The 21,537-nt window shown below is 49.9% G+C and overlaps 1 protein-coding gene across 1 annotated transcript in view; it reads right to left on the minus strand.

The window, feature by feature from the left end:
• Window positions 1-20,403, minus strand: part of GATAD2B (GATA zinc finger domain containing 2B) — a 59,016-nt gene extending 38,613 nt beyond the window's left edge. The window contains exon 1 of the mRNA XM_075329570.1: window positions 20,297-20,403. The gene's annotated coding sequence lies outside the window, so the exon portion shown is untranslated. The remainder of the gene's footprint in view (window positions 1-20,296) is intronic.
• Between the last annotated feature and the right edge of the window lie 1,134 nt (window positions 20,404-21,537).

The raw sequence follows: 21,537 nt of genomic DNA on the forward strand, positions 1-21,537 counted from the left end.
GTGGTTCGGTCCTTCTTAGGGACGAGGACTACAGGCGAGGCCCAAGCGCTGTTGGATGCCTGGATCACCCCCAGCTTCAGCATCTCGTCAATCTCCTGGCGCATGTGTTGCTGCACCTCCAGGGAGACCCGATATGCTGAACGCCGGATCGGGGGATGATCCCCAGTGTCCACGTGATGGACAGCCAAGTTAGTCCTTCCGGGCTGGTTGGTAAACAACCCCCGGAAGGGGTGTAGGGTGGCCCACAGCTGGGACCGTTGGTCCTCCAAGAGCTGGTGGCCAACCTCCACATCCTCAATGGATCCGCCTGCCCTAACCTGGGCTAGCATATCCAAGAGGGTTTCCGCTTCTCCCTCCTCGGGCAGGTTGCACACGGGGAGCGCACATGCCTCCCGCTCATGATGTGCCTTCATCATGTTCACATGGAAGGGCTTCCGCCTTCCACGGGCAGGGTCCAGGGTGACCAGGTACGTCACAGGGTTGAGCTGCTGGTACACGAGGTATGGGCCTTCCCAGGCTGCCTGAAGCTTGTCCTGTGGTACGGGGACCAGTACCCACACCTTTTGACCCACTTGGTAGGTCCTCTCACAAGCGTTCTGGTCGTACCAACACTTCTGATCGGCCTGGGCTTGAGCCATATTGTCGTGTACCAGTTGCGTCAAGGCCTGCATTTTGTCCCGGAAGCGCACGACATACTCGATAACCGACACTCCAGGGGTGGCCAAATCCCCTTCCCAAGCCTCTTTCACCAGAGCCAGGGGGCCCCGCACACGTCGCCCGTACAGGAGCTCAAACGGTGAGAATCCTGTTGAGGCCTGTGGAACCTCCCGGTAAGCAAATAACAGGTGTGGGAGATACCGCTCCCAGTCACGCCCATGGGAGTCGACCAACATCTTAAGCATCTGCTTTAAGGTGCCATTAAACCGCTCGCACAGGCCATTAGTCTGTGGATGGTACGGGCTGGCCACCAGATGTCGCACCTGGACTTGCTTACAGAGGGCCTCCATCAGCTCCCGGTCAGTGAGCATTTCCTGGGGAAAACCCACTCGGGAGAAAATCTCCAGCAATGCGGTGGCCACCTTGTCAGCCCGAATGGACGACAAGGCCACTGCTTCTGGGTACCGGGTGGCATAGTCCACTACCGTCAGTATGAAGCGTTTCCCGGAGCTGCTGGGGATGGCCAGCGGGCCGACCAGATCCACAGCCACCCTCCTGAAAGGCTCATCGATGATTGGCAGAGATACTAGTGGGGCTTTGGGGTGTGGCCCCGCCTTCCCCACTCTCTGACAGGTTTCACACGAACGGCAGTAGGCAGCCACATCGGCCCCCATTTTTGGCCAGTAGAAATGCTGGTTTAACCTGGCCTTGGTCTTAGCGATCCCTAGGTGTCCGGCCATCGGAATCTCATGTGCGATCCGCAACAACTCCGTCCGGAACGGATAGGGTACCACCAACTGTCGGTCCCTGGGCCACGCCTCCGGTGAACCCTGCTGGACCGTGACCCGGTACAGCCGTCCTTGGTCCCAGACCACTCGCTCCGGGTCCGAGTCCGAGGGAGGCTGTGCCGCCTGCTCCTTTAGAGCTTTCAGGCTGTCGTCAGCTTCTAACGCTGCCTGAAACCCCTGACTAGATGTGGCCAGAATCGACGAGACTGTCACATCTTCAGTCAGTACCCCGGGACCTGTGTCCTGGCCTCAACCTGACTCGGCTGCCACTTGGTCAGAAGGGGAAGAGCTATCGGACCTCCAGGAGGCCCCTGGGCTTCCAGCACTCCCACTGCGGGTGACAGCGGCCACAGCCGCTGCGACCGTGGGTCGTGCCTGCTCCTCCTCCGTTCCTGACCAAGTCGCCGGTTCAGGCAGACCTACCTGGCTTCCTGACACCCCGGTTGTGGGGGAACCATGCACCGAGATCTTACCTGGGAGCACTTCCGCTCCTGGACCGGCCCCAATCTCACCTGCCTGTTCCCCTCCTGCAGCAACAGAACCCCGCTGTGAAATCTCTGGGGACCCCACATTTGCTGTGGTAGCCCCCACCCCACACACTGGTCCTCCCCCTGCAGCACCCTGCTCTCTGCTTATCCCTGCAGAGGGCAACAGATCCCAGCTCACTGGCTGGTTACTTGTAGAGGCATTGTCACACCTTTCTCTGACCCCCTCCCCTGTCACAGCTGCAGCTGAGTGTGTGTCTATGGTGTCTATGCAAGCAGAAATATCAGAGTTCACTCCCTCCTCCCTTACATCATTCATAGATAACACATTAACATTGTTAGGAGTCATGTCAGTACGGGCTGAAGGTTCAGCCCTTGGGGGGGGCCCAAACTGGGAGGTTATCTGCCCCAAATCTGTCCCAAGTAGCACGTTTGCAGGGATCCGATCAGTTACCCCCACCTCCCTCGCCCTGCGCCCCAGTCCACATAAATGTCAGCAACAGGCAGCGCCGGGTCAATGCCTCCAATCCCGGAGACAGCGAGGGTTTTTCCAGGGATCAAGTCTTGGGGGGACACCATCTCAGGCCGCACCAGAGTCACCTCCGAGGCGCTGTCTCGCAGTCCTATGGTCACAGACCGGCCGACGGTGACAGGTTGGAAGCTGTCCAGGGACCTACCACCACCCCCACCCACACAATACACCTTGGGCGGCCCTTGGGACGGGGACGGAGCCGGGGCCTTGGGACGCTGAGGGCACATGGCCTTGAAGTGTCCAGGTAGGTTGCACTGGTGGCACCGTCTTGGCTCTGCCACGGGCCTGGAGAGGGGAGTTGAGGGGGACACCCCCTGCAGTCTAGGGGCAGGTGGGGCAGTCGTAGAATTCATCTTACCCCCTCTCCAGGTGCTGCTGGTGGCTGCTCTCCTGGCCTCAGGAGCCCGATTGTTGGTGTAGTCATCGGCCAGGGCAGCTGTAGCCGTGGATCCCTTTGGCTTCTGGTCTCGGATGAACTGGCGGAGATCCTCAGGGAAGTTCCACAAGAGTTGCTCCGTGATGAACAAGTCCAGGATCTCCGGTCCGGTGGAAAGCTGCAGGCCTTGGGTCCAGTGGTCGGCAGCTCGGGCAAGTGCCCGCCTGTGGTCAGCCCAGGAGTCCTTTGGTCCCTTCTGTAGGCTCCGGAACTTCTTGCGGTAGGACTCTGGAGTAAGGTTGTACTGTTGGATCAGGGCCCGCTTGATGGTGTCGTAGCCCTGATCTGCCTCAGCAGGCAAGTCCCCAAGGATATCCAGGGCCTTACCCCTTAGACGGGGGGTCAGGTATTTGGCCCACTGATCCTTGTCCAGATGGTGCTGCAAGCAAGTCCGTTCAAAAGCAGTCAGGAAAGAGTCCAAGTCTCCATCCTTCTCCAGCACTGGGAAGTCCTCAACACGGACCTTTGGAAGTTTGGTGTCTTGAAGGTCACGTGTGGCTGATGAGGGCCGGAGCTGAGCTAGCTGCAGCTGGTGGTCACGGTCTGCCTGTTGCCGTCGCTCCGCAGCCTCACGCTCTGCCTGGCGCTCTTCACGCGCTGCCTGCCGCTCTGCCCTGCGCTCTGCCAGGAGTTCCTTGTAGCCCTCCTGGTCTCCAGCCTGGAGAAGGGCCATAGCCATTTGAAGAAGGCTATCCGAGCCTCCCAGGCTCGGTGGAATGGCACGTGGTGATCTGCGGCCCGCTGCGGAGCCTGGTGATTCACTGTCCATTGCAGAGCGGAGGGCTGGCATCTGGCTCGTTGAGGACCCTTGGGTGAGCTGCTCCTCATCTTGTCCATAATTGCCAGGTTGTGCGCTGTCCTCTGCAGAACGGTTTTCTGGCGTCGAGCTCCTGGAGGACTCGTGGGCAACCTCCTCATTACTGTCCACAGCACCGTCCTCCCTCTCTTCGGCTCCTGCTTTAGCATTGGCCAGTTGCATAGCTCTGCTCCTGGTGCCATCAGCCATTCTTGCAGACTTTTGGTCACTGACACAGAACTGACACCTGATGCACCCACACACCTTACAGTATCTGCACTCTGACACTCTAGTGTTGAGCTAGTCTGAAGACCCCAGCAGCCACAGCTGCTGCAGGCAGTCTTTAGTGTCTGGGAGTATGGGTCTCACACTCACACACACTATTATCTCGATCCCACCGCTATGCCACCAATATGTCACGAACCACCGGGAGGGGTCACTCAGAAATCCCCCGCGCTGGCTACCAGTACGTCACAATCGGGGGGTAACAAGTGGGGGTCACCCCTCCTTTATACCTCCCGACCGACAGACAGAGCACGTGACGCGCTCTCTAGTGCCCCTCTTATAGTCAGGCCAATTATGGAATTGCCCGACAATAAGCAAGGAGGCCGCTATACTACTTATGCCGATTATTGAAGGGTCCCCGGTGAGAGTAGGGTATATATTCCCCCGACCTCCGCGGGCGGAATATATAAAATCTCCCCGAATCTCACTGGCCTCCCCACAATAATCCTTGGCACAACTCGCTGCCACCAACCGCTTCACGGTAACTATTAGCCGAACACACAGACGTGGGATTCAAGATCGAGATAACAGAACAGCCCAAGATTAATTATATAATTTAATCAGCCTAAAGCACACTAGAACTACAATATATACAATAGGGAATCTACAGAATATACATATGTCAGAGTACAGTTACAAGCAAAGCATGGGTTACAAACAGGCATACACAGTTCCAGCAGTTACCTTGTGCATCTGGCCACAGGGGGGCGCCATAGACCAGGTTTCCAGGAACTCCCTCACAGGTCTTTCCCAACCAGGCCCCCGAGCAGAAGAACACTGGAAAATGGCCGAAGTAGGGTTATCAACCTGGGCAAATCCAGGTCCCCTCCTACCTTAGTGACCTCAGAGGGAGCACTGCTCCACCCCTGGCTGGAGTTATGGATAATACCCACACATGGAATATGGGCCATAACTTTGCCTGGGAGCGTCGTAGGCGGACGCCAACGCTCTCATTGTGACAGCTATGAATTTAGCTACAGAACGAGAGGACTCATGACTTGTCTACTAGTTCCCCATTGGCTGATATCACGCCTGGGGTATTTCCCCAGGTCCTGCTCCCATAAAAAGGGTGTGCCAGCATCGTCCGCATGCGGAGACACCATTTTTATGGTTGCCATATTTATCGGAAATATGGCTTGCGAGATATGAACCATTTTTTACTGGAGTCGTCCTGTCTGGATACTTCCAAGCTGGCTAACTAGATAGCAGCCCCTACTACAGGGTCACGGCAGGGAGTCATCCTGTGTCCATTGTTCCCACATCACCTAATCTCCATATCACAGGAGATGGCCATGGGATGTGTTGCTAGGATGTGACACCTTCACAGATGCTGGACATCTGAGAACAAGAAGGGAGGGGGCACTGCCAGGGAGTGATGAGAGCGATTATGACTGGAAATCATAATTCATCTTCATATCCCAGGGTTTGCCTCACAGTCCTGTATAGCCTCCGACCTCTATACCCTCCTGTATATCTCCCTCCTCTATACTCTCCTGTTTATCCTCCCCTTCTTGATACTGTCCGATATATATCTCCTTCCCCATACTGTCATGTAAACTATCCCTCCTTCCTTAGGCTACTTTCACACATCCGGCTTGAGCTCTGCGGCTCAATCCGGCTGTGCAAGCTATGCAACGGATGCGGTGAAAACACCGCATCCTTTGCATAAGTTTTTCCTTTGCGGCCAGTCCGGTTTTTGCCGCTTGCGGCATGCTACAGAGCATGCGCAGTGGCAAAAACCGCATGCGGCGGCCGGATGCGGTTATTGCCGCATCGCGCCGCATCCGGCCGCCATAGGCATGCATTGAAAAATGCGCCACATCGGCCGAATGCGGCGCGATGCGGTTTTTTTTGCCGCACGAAAAAACGTGCCAGGCAACGTTCCATCTGGCCGCCGCATCGGCTAAATCTGCCGCATGCGGCAAAAACCGGACGGAACGCAAGGCCATGCGGTACAATGCGGCACTAATTAAAGTCTATGCAGGAAAATCGCAACCGGCAGCAAAAAAAAACGGTTGCGATTTTCCTGCAAAGTGCCGGAGTGTGCCGCATTGCAGAAACCGGATGTGTGAAAGCAGCCTTATAGTGCCCTTTATATCCTCCCCTTACTCTATACCGTCCTGTATGTTTCTCCTGCTGCCCTATACTCCTCATGTATATCCTCCTCTATACTGTTTGATGTATAATTGCCCCTCTCATTTATTCCCCGTCCTTTATATCATCCTCTTATCCTATACTGTCTTGTTTATCATCCTTCTCTTCCCCCATACTGTCCTGTATATCCTCACCCTCCTCCATACAGTGCTGTACATCATCCCCCTCATCCATACCATCCTGTATATCTTCCCCTTCGCTATACTGCCCTGCATATCATCGCCCTTTTCTATGCTGCCCTGTATACCCTCCCCTCCTCCATACTGTCCTGTATATCCTCTTCCATACTGTCATGTATATTCCCCTCACTCTTCCCCCTATACTGTCCTGTATACCCCCGCTCCTTCTGTTCCCTATATCCCCAGCTTCTCCACTATACTGTCCTGTATACCCCCGCTCCTTCTGTTCCCTATATCCCCAGCTTCTCCACTATACTGTCCTGTATACCCCCGCTCCTTCTGTTCCCTATATCCCCAGCTTCTCCACTATACTGTCCTGTATACCCCCGCTCCTTCTGTTCCCTATATCCCCAGCTTCTCCACTATACTGTCCTGTATACCCCCGCTCCTTCTGTTCCCTATATCCCCAGCTTCTCCACTATACTGTCCTGTAAATTCCCTGCTTCTCACTTTTACTGTCCTCACCTCCTACCTCTATACCCTCCTGTACATCTCCATCCTCTATATTGTCTTGCATATCCTCCCATGCCCTATACTCTATTGTTTATCCTCCACTTCTTTATACTGTCCAATATATATATTTCCTCCTCCATACTGTCATGTATATTCTCCCTTAGGGTCACTTAGATATTTCCTTATTGTTGAAAGAAAAGCACATTTTTTTTCAATGACGCTAACATTATTTACACAGAAATCCCCTCTATACATTGTTAATGCGGTAAATTACTATTCTAGCTGCAAACGTCTGGTTTTAATGTAATATCTACATAGGTGTATAGAGGCCCATTTCCAACAACCACCACTCCAGTGTTCTAATGGTACATTGTGTTTGCTAACTGTGTTAGAAGGCTAATGGATGTTTAGAAATCTCTTGAAAACCCTTGTGCAAGTATGTTAGCACAGCTGGAAACAGTTTTGCTGATTAGAGAAGCTATAAAACTGACCTTCCTTTGAGCTAGTTGAGAATCTGGAGCATTACATTTGTTGGTCCTATTAAACTCTCAAAATGGCCAGAAAAAGAGAACTTTTATGTGAAACTCGACAGTCTATTCTTGTTCTTAGAAATGAAGGATACTCCATGCGAGAAATTGCCAAGAAACTGAAGATTTCCTATAACGGTGTGTACTACTCCCTTCAGAGGAGAGCACAAACAGGCTCTAACCAGAGTATACGGAGAAGTGGAGGCCGCGCTGCACAACTGAGCTACAAGACAAGTGCATTACAGTCTCTAGTGTGAGAAATCCACGCCTCACAGGTCCTCAACTGGCAGCTTCATTACATAGTACCCGCAAAACACCAGTGTCACCGTCTACAGTGAAGAGGCGACTCCGGGATGCCGGCCTTCAGGACAGAGTGGCAAAGAAAAAGCCATATCTGAGACTGTCTAATAAAAGGAAAAGATTAATATGGGCAAAAGAACAGACATTGGACAGAGGAAGATTGGAAAAAGTGTTATGGACAGACGAATCGAAGTGTGAGGTGTTTGGATCACACAGAAGAACATTTGTGAGACGCAGAACAACTGAAAAGATGCTAGAAGAGTGCCTGACGCCATCTGTCAAGCATGGTGGAGGTAATGTGATGGTCTGGGGTTGCTTTGCTATTGGTAAAGTGGGAGATTTGTACAAGGTAAAATGGATTTTGAATAAGGAAGGCTATCACTCCATTTTGCAAGGTCATGCCATACCCTGTGGACAGCGCCTGATTGGAGCCAATTTCATCCTACAACAGGACAATGACACAAAGCCACCTCCAAATTATGCATGAACTATTTAGGGAAGAAGCCAGCAGCCGGTATCTATCTGTAATGGAGGGGGCCAGTCACCAGATCTCAACCCTATAGAGCTGTTGTGGGAGCAGCTTGACCGTATGGTACCAAAAAGTGCCCATCAAGACAATCCAACCTGTGGGAGGGGGGGAAGCATGGGGGGGATATCTCCAGATTACCTCCGCAAATAACAGCTAGAATGCCAAAGTCTGCAAAGCTGGAATTGTGCAAAGGAGCGATCTGCGCCGAAAGCCAAGTGTGAAGAGAAAATTATTATTTCACGTAAAAATCATTATTTCTGACCTCGTCACTGTCTGGACGATATTCTCTATTCATTATACAACTCATCTGATAAAAGTAGGATTTTTCATGGAAAAGACAAAATTGTCTGCGTGATCCCAAACTTTTGTAGTGTATATTCTCCCTCCTTCCCAATACTGTCCCTTATATCTTGCCCTTCCTCTATACCACCTTGCACATCCTTCCCTCCTCTATACGTCCTGTATATCCTCCTCTTCTATATACTGCCCTGTATATTCTCTATCATACGGTCATGTATATTATCACTTCCTCCTCTATACTGTTCTGTGTGTGCCCCTCACTCCTCTACTATACTGTCCTGTATAACCCTGCTCCTTCTGTTCCATATATCCCAGGCTCCTCCGCCATACTGTCTTGTATATTCTCTGCTATACGGTCCTGTAAATTCCCCGCTTCTCCCTTTTACTGTTCTGAATAGCCTCCCCCCTCTATATCATCCTGCATATCCTCCCATGCGCTATACTCTCCTGTTTATCCTCCCCTCCTTTATACTGTCCAATATATCTCCTTCCCCTTACTGTCATGTATATTCTCCCTCCCTATACTGTCCTTTATATCCTGCCCTTCCTCTATACTTTCCTGTATATATTTCTCCCTTCACCCCTACACTGTCTGTAGATCCTCACCCTCCTTCATACTGTCCTCCTGTATATTTCTTTACCCTTCTCCCCTATATTGACATGTATATCCTCCTCGCTACTGCCTGTACCGTCCTATATATGCTTTCCCTCCACCCTCCTGTACATTATCCTCCTCTTCTCCTATACTGTCCTGTATATCATCCTTCCCCTCATCAATACCATCCTGTAAATCCTCCCCATCCTCCATATCTTCCTGTAGATCATCACCCTCCTTCATACCGTCCTGTATATCCTCACCCTCCTTAATACTGTTTTGTATCTCTTTACCCTTCCCCCATATACTATAATGTATATCCTCCTCTATACTGCGTGTACCTTCCTGTTTATGCTTTCCTTCCTTAATACCGTCCTGTATATCTCCCCACTGTTTTGTATATCCTCCCCTCCTGTATACAGTTTTGTATATCCTTCCCTCCCCTATATGATCCTGTACATTCCTCTTCCTCTACCCCTATACTGTCCTGTAAATTACCCCTCCTCCCCTATACTGTCCTGTATAATCCCCCTCCTCTTCTATACTGTCCTGTAAATTCCCCATCTCCCCTATACTGTCTGGTATTCCACCTCCTCCCCTACACTGTCCTGTATATTCCTCCCTCCTCTAGATTGTCCTGTATGTTAGTCCCTTCCACTATGTGGTCCTGTATACCCCCACTATACTGTCCTATAAATTTCCCATTATACCCTTTCACTGTCCTGTACATCCTCTCCCCTCTATACCCTCCCGTATACAGTATCTCCTTCTCAATACCTTCCTGCATATCCCCCCATCCTCTCCTGTTTATCCTGTCAAATATAGTATATCGCCTCCCCCATACTGTCATGTATATTTCTGCCCTCCCCTATACGGTCCTGTATACTCCCCCCTCCTCTCATACTGTCCTGGAAATTCTCACTCCTCCCCTATACTGTCCTTTATACTCCCCCCTCCACTTCTATACTGTCCTGTAAACTTCCACCCTTCCCCTATACTGTCCGGTATATTTCCCATACACTGTTCTGTATATTCCTCCCCTGTACAGTCCCCTTTCTCCTCCACAGTGTCTTGTATATTCCGCCCTCCTCTAGACTGTCTTGTATGTTAGTCCCTTCCCCTATACTGTCCTGTATAGTCCCTTCCCCTATACTGTCCTGTATATTCCCCTCCCCCCTATAATATCCTGCATATCCCCCTCCTGTCATATATACACCTCCTCTCCTCTATGCTATCCTGTATATTCAAATAATTCCTCCCTCCCCTATACTGTTCTGTGTATTCCTTCATCATCTAAACTGTCCTGTATATCCCCCTCCCCAATACTGTCCCTTTTAGTCCTCCTCTATACTTTTCCGTGTACTCCTCTCCTTTGCGGTCCTGTATATTCTCCTTCCTCTTCTACACGGTCCTGTAAATACCTCTCCCTGATCTATTCTGTCCTGTATACCAGCACCCTTCTCCTCTATAATGTCCTATATATTGGCCAACCTACTCCTACATACTGTCATATACATATATATATACACACACACACATACACACGCTCCCTCCTACCCTTACCGGTGCTGCATATTCTCCCTCATCTCCTAAATGTTCCTGTGTATATTCCCTCTACTTGCCTATACTGTCCTGAATATTCATACTGTCCTATACCCATCTGTAAATCACCCTTCCTTCCCTATACTGTCCTGTATATCCCCCTCTCCTGTATATTCCCCCTTCTTCCATATACTTTCCTTTATATTCCACCTCCTATGCATACTGTCCTGTATGTCCCCCTCATCCCTATACTGTGCCGTATATTCCCCTTTCACCCCTATTCTTCCCCATATATTCCTCCTCCTCCGTGCTGTCCTATATATTCTCCCTCCTATACTGCATATTCCCCCTCTTCACCTATACTGTCCAAAATTCCCCTCCTCTCCTATACTGCCCTCAACATTCTTCCCCTATACTGTCCTGCATATTTTTTCCCTCCTCTATAATTTCCTATATATTCCCCTCCTCCCCTATACGGTCCTGTATGTTCCCTCTCCTCTTCTATGCATCCTGTATATCCCCACGTCCTCTATACTGTCCTGTACATCCCCTATATTGTCCAGTATATTCCCCCCTCCTTCCCTATACTGTACTTTATATTCCACCTCCTGCCTATACTGCCCTGTATATCCCCCTTCTCCCTATACTGTCCTGTATATTCCCCTTCTACCTATACTATTCTGTATATGCTTCTTCTGCCTCTTTACTATCCTGTATATCCCCCTATTCCTGTCTACTGTCCTATATATTCCCCCTATACTGTCCTGTATATTCCGCTTCTCCCTATACTGTCCTGTATAATCCAACTTATCGCTCTAGGGTCTTGCATATCCCCTTCCTCTCCCTAGTGTCCTGCTTATCCCCCCTCGATACTATCCTGTATACCCCTCTCTTCCTGTCTACTGTCCTGCAAATTCTCCTACTCCCTATACTGTTCTATGTATCCCCCATCTTCCTCTAAATTGTCCTGTATAACCAGTTTTCCTCTATACTGTCCTGTATATCCCGCTCCCCCTATTCTCCCTATACTGTCCAGTATATCCCCTATGCTGTCCTGTAGAATACCTCCCCTCGCCTATACTACCCTGTATATCCGTATATTTCCCCTATACTGTCATGTATATCCCTATATATTTCACCTTCTCCCTATACTGTCCCATATACCCTCTTCTTCTACTGTCCTGTATTTGCTCCTTCTAGACCATCCTGTGTATTCCTCTTCTTATGCTGTCCTGTATATGCCCCCTCTTCCTCTATACCAGACCTGGGCAAGGGGCGGCCCGCGGGCCACATCCGGCCCGCCTGCTCTCTGTGACCGGCCCGCCCGTCTTCAGCCGGTGCAGTGGAGCCGGGCTGCAGCGTGCCGAGCAGGAAGAGATCCTGTGCAGGTCCGCACAGTCAGTGCAGGAGAAGGAGCAGCACAGCAGACGGAATAATTCATCTTCCAGGACCTGCGATGATGTCACGCCCATGTGACTGTGTGGGAGGAGACACAGGATGCCGGGCAGAAAGCAAGATACTGAATCCTGAAGGAGATGTGGACACATGACTGGTAATAAGAAAAGAGGGGACATGAGGGGGAGGGGGGCTGCAGGGTGAGGGGCATATGAGGGAAGATGGAGTTGCAGGGTGAGTGCATATGAGGGAAGATGGAGCTGCAGGGTGAGTGTGATATGAGGGAAGATGGAGCTGCAGGGTGAGTGGGATATGAGGGCTGCAGACTGACAGAAGGATGTGAAGGGCTGCAGAGTGTTTGAGAGGGGTAAGTTGGGGTACAGGCAGGGTGAGATGTGTGGGCAGGGTGTGTGACATATGGGGGTGTAGTGTGTGTGATATGGGGGTGCAGGCTGTATGGGTTAGCAGGGTGTGTGACATATGGGGGTGTAGTATATTACAGGTGTGCTATATGGAGGTGTATATAGTGGTGTAGTATATGGGGGGTATAGTGATGTAGTATATTACAGGTGTACTATATGGAGGTGTAGTATATTACAGGTGTACTATATGGAGGTGTAGTATATTACAGGTGTGCTATATGGAGGTGTAGTATATTACAGGTGTGCTATATGGAGGTGTAGTATATTACAGGTGTGCTATATGGAGGTGTAGTATATTACAGGTGTGCTATATGGAGGTGTACTATATTACAGGTGTGCTATATGGAGGCGTAGTATATTACAGGTGTGCTATATGGAGGCGTAGTATATTACAGGTGTGCTATATAGGGGTGTAGTGATGTAGTATATTACAGGTGTGCTATATGGAGGTGTAGTATATTACAGGTGTGCTATATTGAGGTGTAGTATATTACAGGTGTAGTATATGGGGTGTAGTGATGTAGTATATTACAGGTGTATATAGGGGTGTAGTGATGTAGCATATTACAGGTGTATATAGGGGTGTAGTGATGTAGTATATTACAGGTGTACTATATGGAGTTGTAGTATATTACAGGTGTACTATATGGAGTTGTAGTATATTACAGGTGTGCTATATGGAGGTGTAGTATATTACAGGTGTAGTATATGGGGTGTAGTGATGTAGTATATTACAGGTGTAGTATATAGGGGTGTAATGATGTAGTATATCGGAGGTGTATTATATAGTGGTGTAGTATAATACAGGTGTATATGGGGGTGTAGTATATTACAGGTATATAGAGGGAGTGTAGTAATAATACAGGTATAGTATATAGGAGTGTAGTTTATTACAGGTGTAGTATATGGAGGGGGTGTAGTGATGTAGTATATTGGGTAGAACTGAGGTAATTATATTAGTCCGGCCCTCTAAACCAATCCCAATTTCCCATGCGGCCCCATGGGAAAATTAATTGCCCACCCCTGCTCTATACTGTCCTGTATCTCCCCCTTCTTCCTATACTGTCCTGTACAGTCTCCCTCTACTGTCATGTATATCCCACCTTCTCCCTATATCATCCTGTATATTTCTCCTCTTGTCCTGTATATGCCACTTCTCCCTCTATACTGTCCTGTTTATTCCCCCTTCTCCTATACTCTCCTGTAAATTCCCTCTATACTGTCCTGTATATGCCCCTTCTTCCTCTATACGGTCCTGTATAGTCCCCCTTTCCCTATACTGTCCTGTATATTCCTACGTCTCTCTATACTATTCTGTATATTCCCCCTTCTCCCTATACTGTAATGTATAACCCCCGCTTCCTCTATACCTGCCTGCATATGCCCCCTCTCCCTATACTCTCCTGTATATTTTTCCTTCTCCCTATACTGTCTTGTATATTCCCCCTATACTGTCCTGAATAAGCCAATTCTCCCTCTATACTGTCCCGTATACTCACATTCTCCCTATACTGTCCTGTATATGCCCCTTCTTCCTCGATATGGTACTGTACAGCCCCCTTCTCACTATAATGTCCTATATCTTTCCTCTCCCCTATACACCTCCTGTTCTCCTCTATTCTGTGCTATATATCCCCCTATACTGACCTATATAATCCCCCTCCTCTCCCTATAGTGTCTTGTAAATCCCCTTCCTCCCCCTATAGTGTCCTGTATATTCACCCTTCTCCCTATACTGTCCTGTATACCCCCTCTATACTATCCTGTACATTCCTCTACTCCCTATACTGTGCTGTATATCCCCCCCTTCGGTGTACTGTATGTCCCCCATCTTCCTCTATACTGTCCTGTATATCCCCTGTTCTCTATACTGTCCTGTATATCCCGCTTCCCATATACCAGGGGTCTCAAACACGCGGGCCGCATGCGGCCCTTCAGGTGGCTTCTTGCGGCCCGCTGGCCCGGTAAAGATGGCGACCGGTGCAAGAGGCCGCAGCCTCCAGCTATCTATTTCAGTTTACAGTTTTGCCTTTGCCGGGCACAGTAAAGTTCTCGCTGCAGAACACAATAACAGCCGCCTGCCAATCAGAGGCAAGCACCTGCTCCATATGACCTCAGATGCTTACCTGTGATTGGCCAGTGGCTGTTGTGCAGTGAGAACTGCTCTGAGTGCTCTGCACGCGCCGGCAGAAAGTTCAGCAGTGACAGGCAGGAGCTGTGATCATTATCGGGTCCACATGCCTGCGTGCTGCTGAGCCGACGGAGGATAGGTGAGCAGAATGTTTTTGTGTGTTTCTGCCGCAGGCTGAGCCTGCACAGGGTGTGTGTGTGTGTGTGTGTGTCAGCTGAGGGTGCACAGGGTGTGTGTGTGTGTTTCTGCTGCTGGCTGAGGCTGCACAGGGTGTGTGTGTGTGTTTCTGCTGCTGGCTGAGGCTGCACAGGGTGTGTGTGTGTGTGTGTTTCTGCTGCTGGCTGAGGCTGCACAGGGTGTGTGTGTGTGTGTGTGTGTTTCTGCTGCTGGCTGAGGCTGCACAGGGTTTGTGTGTGTGTGTGTTAGCTGAGGCTGCACAGGGTTTGTGTGTGTGTGTGTGTGTGTGTTAGCTGAGGCTGCACAGGGTTTGTGTGTGTGTGTGTGTCTGTTAGCTGAGGCTGCACAGGGTGTGTGTGTGTCTGTTAGCTGAGGCTGCACAGGGTTTGTGTGTGTGTGTGTGTGTGTGTGTCTGTTAGCTGAGGCTGCACAGGGTGTGTGTGTGTGTGTGTGTCAGCTGAGGCTGCACAGGGTGTGTGTCTGTTAGCTGAGGCTGCACAGGGTGTGTGTGTGTGTGTGTGTGTGTGTGTGTCAGCTGAGGCTGCACAGGGAGTGTGTCTGTTAGCTGAGGCTGCACAGGGTGTGTGTGTGTGTGTCTGTTAGCTGAGGCTGCACAGGGTGTGTGTGTGTGTGTGTGTGTATGTCTGTTAGCTGAGGCTGCACAGGGTTTGTGTGTGTGTCTGTTAGCTGAGGCTACACAGGGTTTGTGTGTGTGTGTTAGCTGAGGCTGCACAGGGTTTGTGTGTGTGTTAGCTGAGGCTGCACAGGGTTTGTGTGTGTGTGTTAACTGAGGCTGCACAGGGGGTGTGTGTGTGTGTTAACTGAGGCTGCACAGGGGGTGTGTGTGTGTGATAGCTGAGGCTGCACAGGGTTTGTGTGTGTGTTAGCTGAGGCTGCACAGGGTTTGTGTGTGCGTGTGTTAGCTGAGGCTGCACAGGGTGTGTGTTAGCTGAGGCTGCACAGGGTGTGTGTGTGTCTGTGTCTGTTAGCTGAGGCTGCACAGGGTTTGTGTGTGTTAGCTGAGGCTGCACAGGGTGTGTGTGTGTGTGTTAGCTGAGGCTGCACAGGGTGTGTGTATGTCTGTTAGCTGAGGCTGCACAGGGTGTGTGTGTGTCTGTTAGCTGAGGCTGCACAGGGTATGTGTGTGTGTGTCTGTTAGCTGAGGCTGCACAGGGGGTGTGTGTGTGTTAGCTGAGGCTGCACAGGGTTTGTGTGTTTGTGTGTGTCTGTTAGCTGAGGCTGCACAGGGGGTGTGTGTGTGTGTGTGTGTTAGCTGAGGCTGCACAGGGTTTGTGTGTGTGTGTGTGTCTGTTAGCTGAGGCTGCACAGGGTTTGTGTGTGTGTGTCTGTTAGCTGAGGCTGCACAGGGTTTGTGTGTGTGTGTCTGTTAGCTGAGGCTGCACAGGGTATGTGTGTGTGTGTGTGATTACTACAAGAAGACATGCATGGGGCACATTAATACAAGAAAGGGACCTGCATGAAGCACATTACTATAGGAAGGGGGCCTGCATATGGGGCACATTATTATAAGAAGGGGACCTGCATGGGGCACATTGCTACAAGGGGGCAAGGATGCGCACATTTTTACAGAATGGGGAATAGGATGGGGCACATTACTACAAGATGTTGGCCAAAATTACAATGCAGTGCTTATTGTAAATAAAACTGTATTACTTACAAAAAAAATGTGTGCATTATATATATATATATATGGTACCACTACCAATGTCACTTTGTCCTGAAAAGAATGCGGCCCCTCAAATTATTTTTTTTCTGTGTGCGGCCCATACACCCAGCTGAGTTTGAGACCCCTGCCCTATACTATCCTGTATATCCCCTACTGGTGCCTGTATTATTACTACTATTTATTTATAGAGCACCATTGATTCCATGGTGCAGTACATAGGGGGTTACATACAGAATACATGTTCAAGTTACAGTAGACAGACTAGTACAGAGGAAAGAGGACCCTGCCCTTGCGAGCTTACATTCTATAGGAGAGGAGACAATATAATACCTCTCCTCCCCTATACTGTCCTGTATATCCACACCTCTCCCTATAGTGTTTTGCATATTCCCCTCCTCTCCCTATAGTGTTTTGCATATTCCCCTCCTCTCCCTATAGTGTCCTGTATATTCCCCCTTCTCCCTATACTGTCCTGTATATTTCCCTTCTCTCTACATGGTCCTGTATATTCCCCCTTCTCCCTATACCGTCCTGTATATTCCCCCCTTCTATTGTCCTGTACCTGCCCCATTTTCCTCTATACTGTCATACATATTTTGCTTTCTCCCTATACTGTCCTGTATATGCTTCTTCTGCCTCTATACTATCATGTATATGCCCCTTCTTACCCTATACCGTCCTGTATATCTCCCCTCCTCCCTCTATTGTCCTGTATATTCAATCTATACTGTACTCTATAGCCCCCTCTTCCTTTATACGGTCTTGTATATGCCCTTCTCACTATACAGCCAGATATATGCCCCTTCTTCCTCTATACTGTCCTGTATATTCCCCTTCTCACTATACTATTCTGTATATGACCCTTTTTTCTTCTATATGGCATTGTATATTCCCCTTCTCCCTATATTAACTAGTGATGTGTCGGTCACGAACGATCCGACACAAAGATCCGGCTCCCTGCTGTGACTGACAGGGGCTGGATCCTCAGGGAGATGCACTAAATTCTCTAAATGGCTCTTTTCGCCGCTGAAACCCCACCCACCCACGGCTAAACCCCACCCACTCAACAATCTAATCGGTGCCTTGTAAGTGGGCGCGGTGTAGCCGCGGGTAGGCGGGGTTTCAGCGGCATTACTATAATTTTAAATGTGTGTTCACCAGGGGTGAACACATATTTAATAGGGCGCCAGGAACGATCCGAATGAGCCGGCTCTTTTTGGTGAGCGGAGCCAAAAAGAGCTGGACTGCCCATCACTAATATTAACCTATATATGCCCCTTATTCCTCTATACGTCCTGTAAATTCCCCCTATACTATCCTGTATATGCCCCTTCTTCCGCTATATAGTTTTGTAAATTCTCCTTCTTCCTTTATACTGCCCTGTATACCCCCGCCTCCATATATTGCCCTGTATATGCCCCTTCTTCCTCTATACTGTCCTGTATACCCCCTTCTCCCTATATTGCCCTGTATATGCCCCTTCTTCCTCTATACTGTCCTGTATACCCCCTCCTCCATATATTGCCCTGTATATGCCCCTTCTTCCTCTATACTGTCCTGTATAACCCCCTTCTCCCTATATTGCCCTGTATATGCCCCTTCTTCCTCTATACTGCCCTGTATACCCCCTCCTCCAAATATTGCCCTGTATATGCCCCTTCGTCCTCTATACTGTCCTGTATATCCCCCTTCTCCCTATATTGCCCTGTATATGCCCCTTCTTCCTCTATACTGTCCTGTATACCCCCTTCTCCCTACATTGCCCTGTATATGCCCCTTCTTCCTTTATACTGTCCTGTATACTCCCTTCTCCATATATTGCCCTGTATATCCCCCCTTCTCCCTATATTGCCCTGTATATGCCCCTTCTTCCTCTATACTGTCCTGTATATCCCCCTTCTCCCTATATTGCCCTGTATATGCCCCTTCTTCCTCTATACTGTCCTGTATATGCCCCTTCTCCCTATATATCCCCCTTTCTCCCTATATTGCCCTGTATATGCTCCTTCTTCCTCTATACAGTCCTGTAAATTCCCCCTATACTGTCCTGTATATGCCCCTTCTTCTTCTATACAGTTTTGTAAATTCCCCTACTCCCTATACTGTCCTAAATATCCCCCTTCTCAATACACTGTCCTGTATATCCCCCCTTCTCCCTATACTGTCCTGTATAATTTCCCTTTTTCTCGATACTGTCCTGTATATGCCCCTTCTTCCTCTATACTGTCCTGTGTATACCCCTTCTCCCTATAGTGCCTTGTATATGCCCCTTCTATACGGTCCTGTGAATTCCCCCTATACTGTCCTGTATATGCCCCTTTGTCCCCTATACAATCCTGTGAATTCACCTATACTGTCCCGTATATGCCTCTTCCTCTATACGGTTCTGTAAATTCTCCTACTCCCTATACTGCCCTCAATAGCCCCCTCTTCCTCTATGCCCCTTTCTTCCTATACTGTATGCTATATCCCTCTTCTTCCTATACTATCCTATATATTCCCCCTTCTCACGATATTGCCTGTATATGCGCCTTCTTCCTCTATACTGTCCTGTATATCCCCATTCTTCCTCTATACTGTCCTGTATATCCCCATTCCTATATTGCCCTGTATATGCCCCTTCTTCCTCTATACTGTCCTGTATATCCCCCTTCTTCCTCTATACTGTCCTGTATATGCCCCTTCTTCTATAGTTTTGTAAATTCCCCTACTCCCTATACTGCCCTGAATATCCCCCTTCTCAAAATACTGTCCTGTATATCCCCCCTTCTCCCTATACTGTCCTGTATAGTCTCCCTTTTTTCTCGATACTGTCCTGAATATCTCCCTTCTCAAAATACTGTCCTGTATATCCCCCCTTCTCCCTATACTGTCCTGTATAGTCTCCCTTTTTCTCGATACTGTCCTGTATATGCCCCTTCTTCCTCTATACTTTCCTGTATATACCCCTTCTTCCTATAGTGCCTTGTATATGCCCCTTCTTCATGTCCTATATATCCCTCTTCCCCCTATACTCTCCCATATATGCCCCTTCTTCCGCTATATGGTTCTGTAAATTCTCTTACTCCCTATACTGCCCTGAATAGCCCCCTCTTCCTCTATGCCCCCTTTCTCCTTATACTGTCTGGTATACCCTTCTTCCTATACTATACTGTATCCTGTACAGTCCCCCCTTCTCTCGATATTGCCTGTATATGCGGCTTCTTCCTCTATACTGTCCTGTATATCCCCCTTCTACCTATATTGCCCTGTATATGCCCCTTCTTCCTATAATACTGGCCTGTATATGCCCCTTCTTCCTCTATACTGTCCTGTATATCCCCCTTCTCGATATACTGTCCTGTATATCCCCCTTCTCGATATACTGACCTGTATATGCCCCTTCTTCCTCTATACAGTCCTGTATATCCCCCTTCTTCCTCTATACTGACCTGTATATCCCCCTTCTTCCTTTATATTGCCCTGTATATCCCCCTTCTTCCTCTATACTGTCCTGTATATGCCCCTTCTTCCTCTATACTGACCTGTATATCCCCCTTCTTCCTCTATACTGACCTGTATATCCCCCTTCTTCCTCTATACTGACCTGTATATCCCCCTTCTTCCTCTATACTGACCTGTATATCCCCCTTCTCGATATACTGTCCTGTATATCCCCCTTCTCCCTATATTGCACTGTATATGCCCCTTCTTCCTCTATACTGTGTCCTATATATCCCCTTCTTCCTTTATATTGCCCTGTATATGCCCCTTCTTCCTCTATACTGTCCTGTATATCCATCCGCCTTGTACCTATACGGTCCTGTATATTCCTCCCTATAGTATCCGGTACGTCAGCCTCCCTCGCACGCATTCCCCGCTTCCTCCCGCCAGCCTTTCATTCCACTTCCGGCCTCTGTGGCACGGCCTCGGATCCCCGGGCTTACCTGGGTGATGTGTCCGGCTCTAGGGGTCTCACTGCGGCAGACACCGGCCACACACAAACAATGACTCTGATTGGGCGACAGCCAAGACTCTGAGAAGCGCCCACCGGCGCCGCTGCGGCTCATGATTGGTTACTACTGGCGGGGAACCGGCGGATGTAGGTGGGACTAGTGAAATACCCAATAAGCGATTTCTATTAAGTCAGAACAGCTTTGATGGATGTAACAACCGTCCAATCAGCAAAGACACACAGATTTCCAGTACCTAATCTGTGATTGGCTGCTTCTTTTGAGGGACAGCTCTTCACAGAATTATATTATCAGAGGCGTCTGTGTGGGCGGACGTTCAGCGATTGGGTGAAACTAGGTAGATTGACTGCATAAGGCGTGGCCTACTGTATCAATGACAGATAATCTCGCCAATCACAGGAGACATCTGAGTGATTGACAACTAGTAGTGACGGCCGCTCCGGCTGTGACTCACTGTCTCCACCCCACCATACTCTGCATCTAGCACTGCACAGGCCGTGATGACATCACCTCTATACCCAGTCCACAGGAGCCCTCACTGCACAGCACTGGCCCTGAGCACATCATCTACACTGCCTCCTCCTCACAGCGCTGCTGCCTCCTCCCACACCTCTCCACAGCGCTGCTGCTCCTCCACACTCGCTCCACAGCGCTGCTGCCTCCTCCCACACTCTCCACAGCGCTGCTGCCTCCTCCCACACCTCTCCACAGCGCTGCTGCCTCCTCCCACACCTCTCCACAGCGCTGCTGCCTCCTCCCACACCTCTCCACAGCGCTGCTGCCTCCTCCCACACCTCTCCACAGCGCTGCTGCCTCCCCCACAGCGCTGCTCCATCCCCACACCTCTCCACAGCGCTGCTGCCTCCCACCCTCCCACAGCCTGCTGCCTCCTCTCACACCTCTCCACAGCGCTGCTGCCTCCTCCCACACCCTCTCCACAGCGCTGCTGCCTCCTCCCACACCTCTCCACAGCGCTGCTAGCCTCCTCCCTACACCTCTCCACAGCGCTGCTGCCTCCTCTCCACACTCCTCTCCACAGCGCTGCTGCCTCTCCTCACACCTCTCCACAGCGCTGCTGCCTCCTACCACACCTCTCCACAGCGCTGCTGCCTCCTCTCACATCTCTCCACAGCGCTGCTGCCATCCTCCACACCTCTCCACAGCGCTGCTGCCTCCTCCCTCCACAGCTGCCACCCTCTCCACAGCGCTGCTCA

The sequence above is a fragment of the Anomaloglossus baeobatrachus genome, chromosome 12 (assembly GCF_048569485.1).
Source record: "Anomaloglossus baeobatrachus isolate aAnoBae1 chromosome 12, aAnoBae1.hap1, whole genome shotgun sequence".
In the NCBI taxonomy this organism is placed as follows: Eukaryota; Metazoa; Chordata; class Amphibia; order Anura; family Aromobatidae; genus Anomaloglossus; species Anomaloglossus baeobatrachus.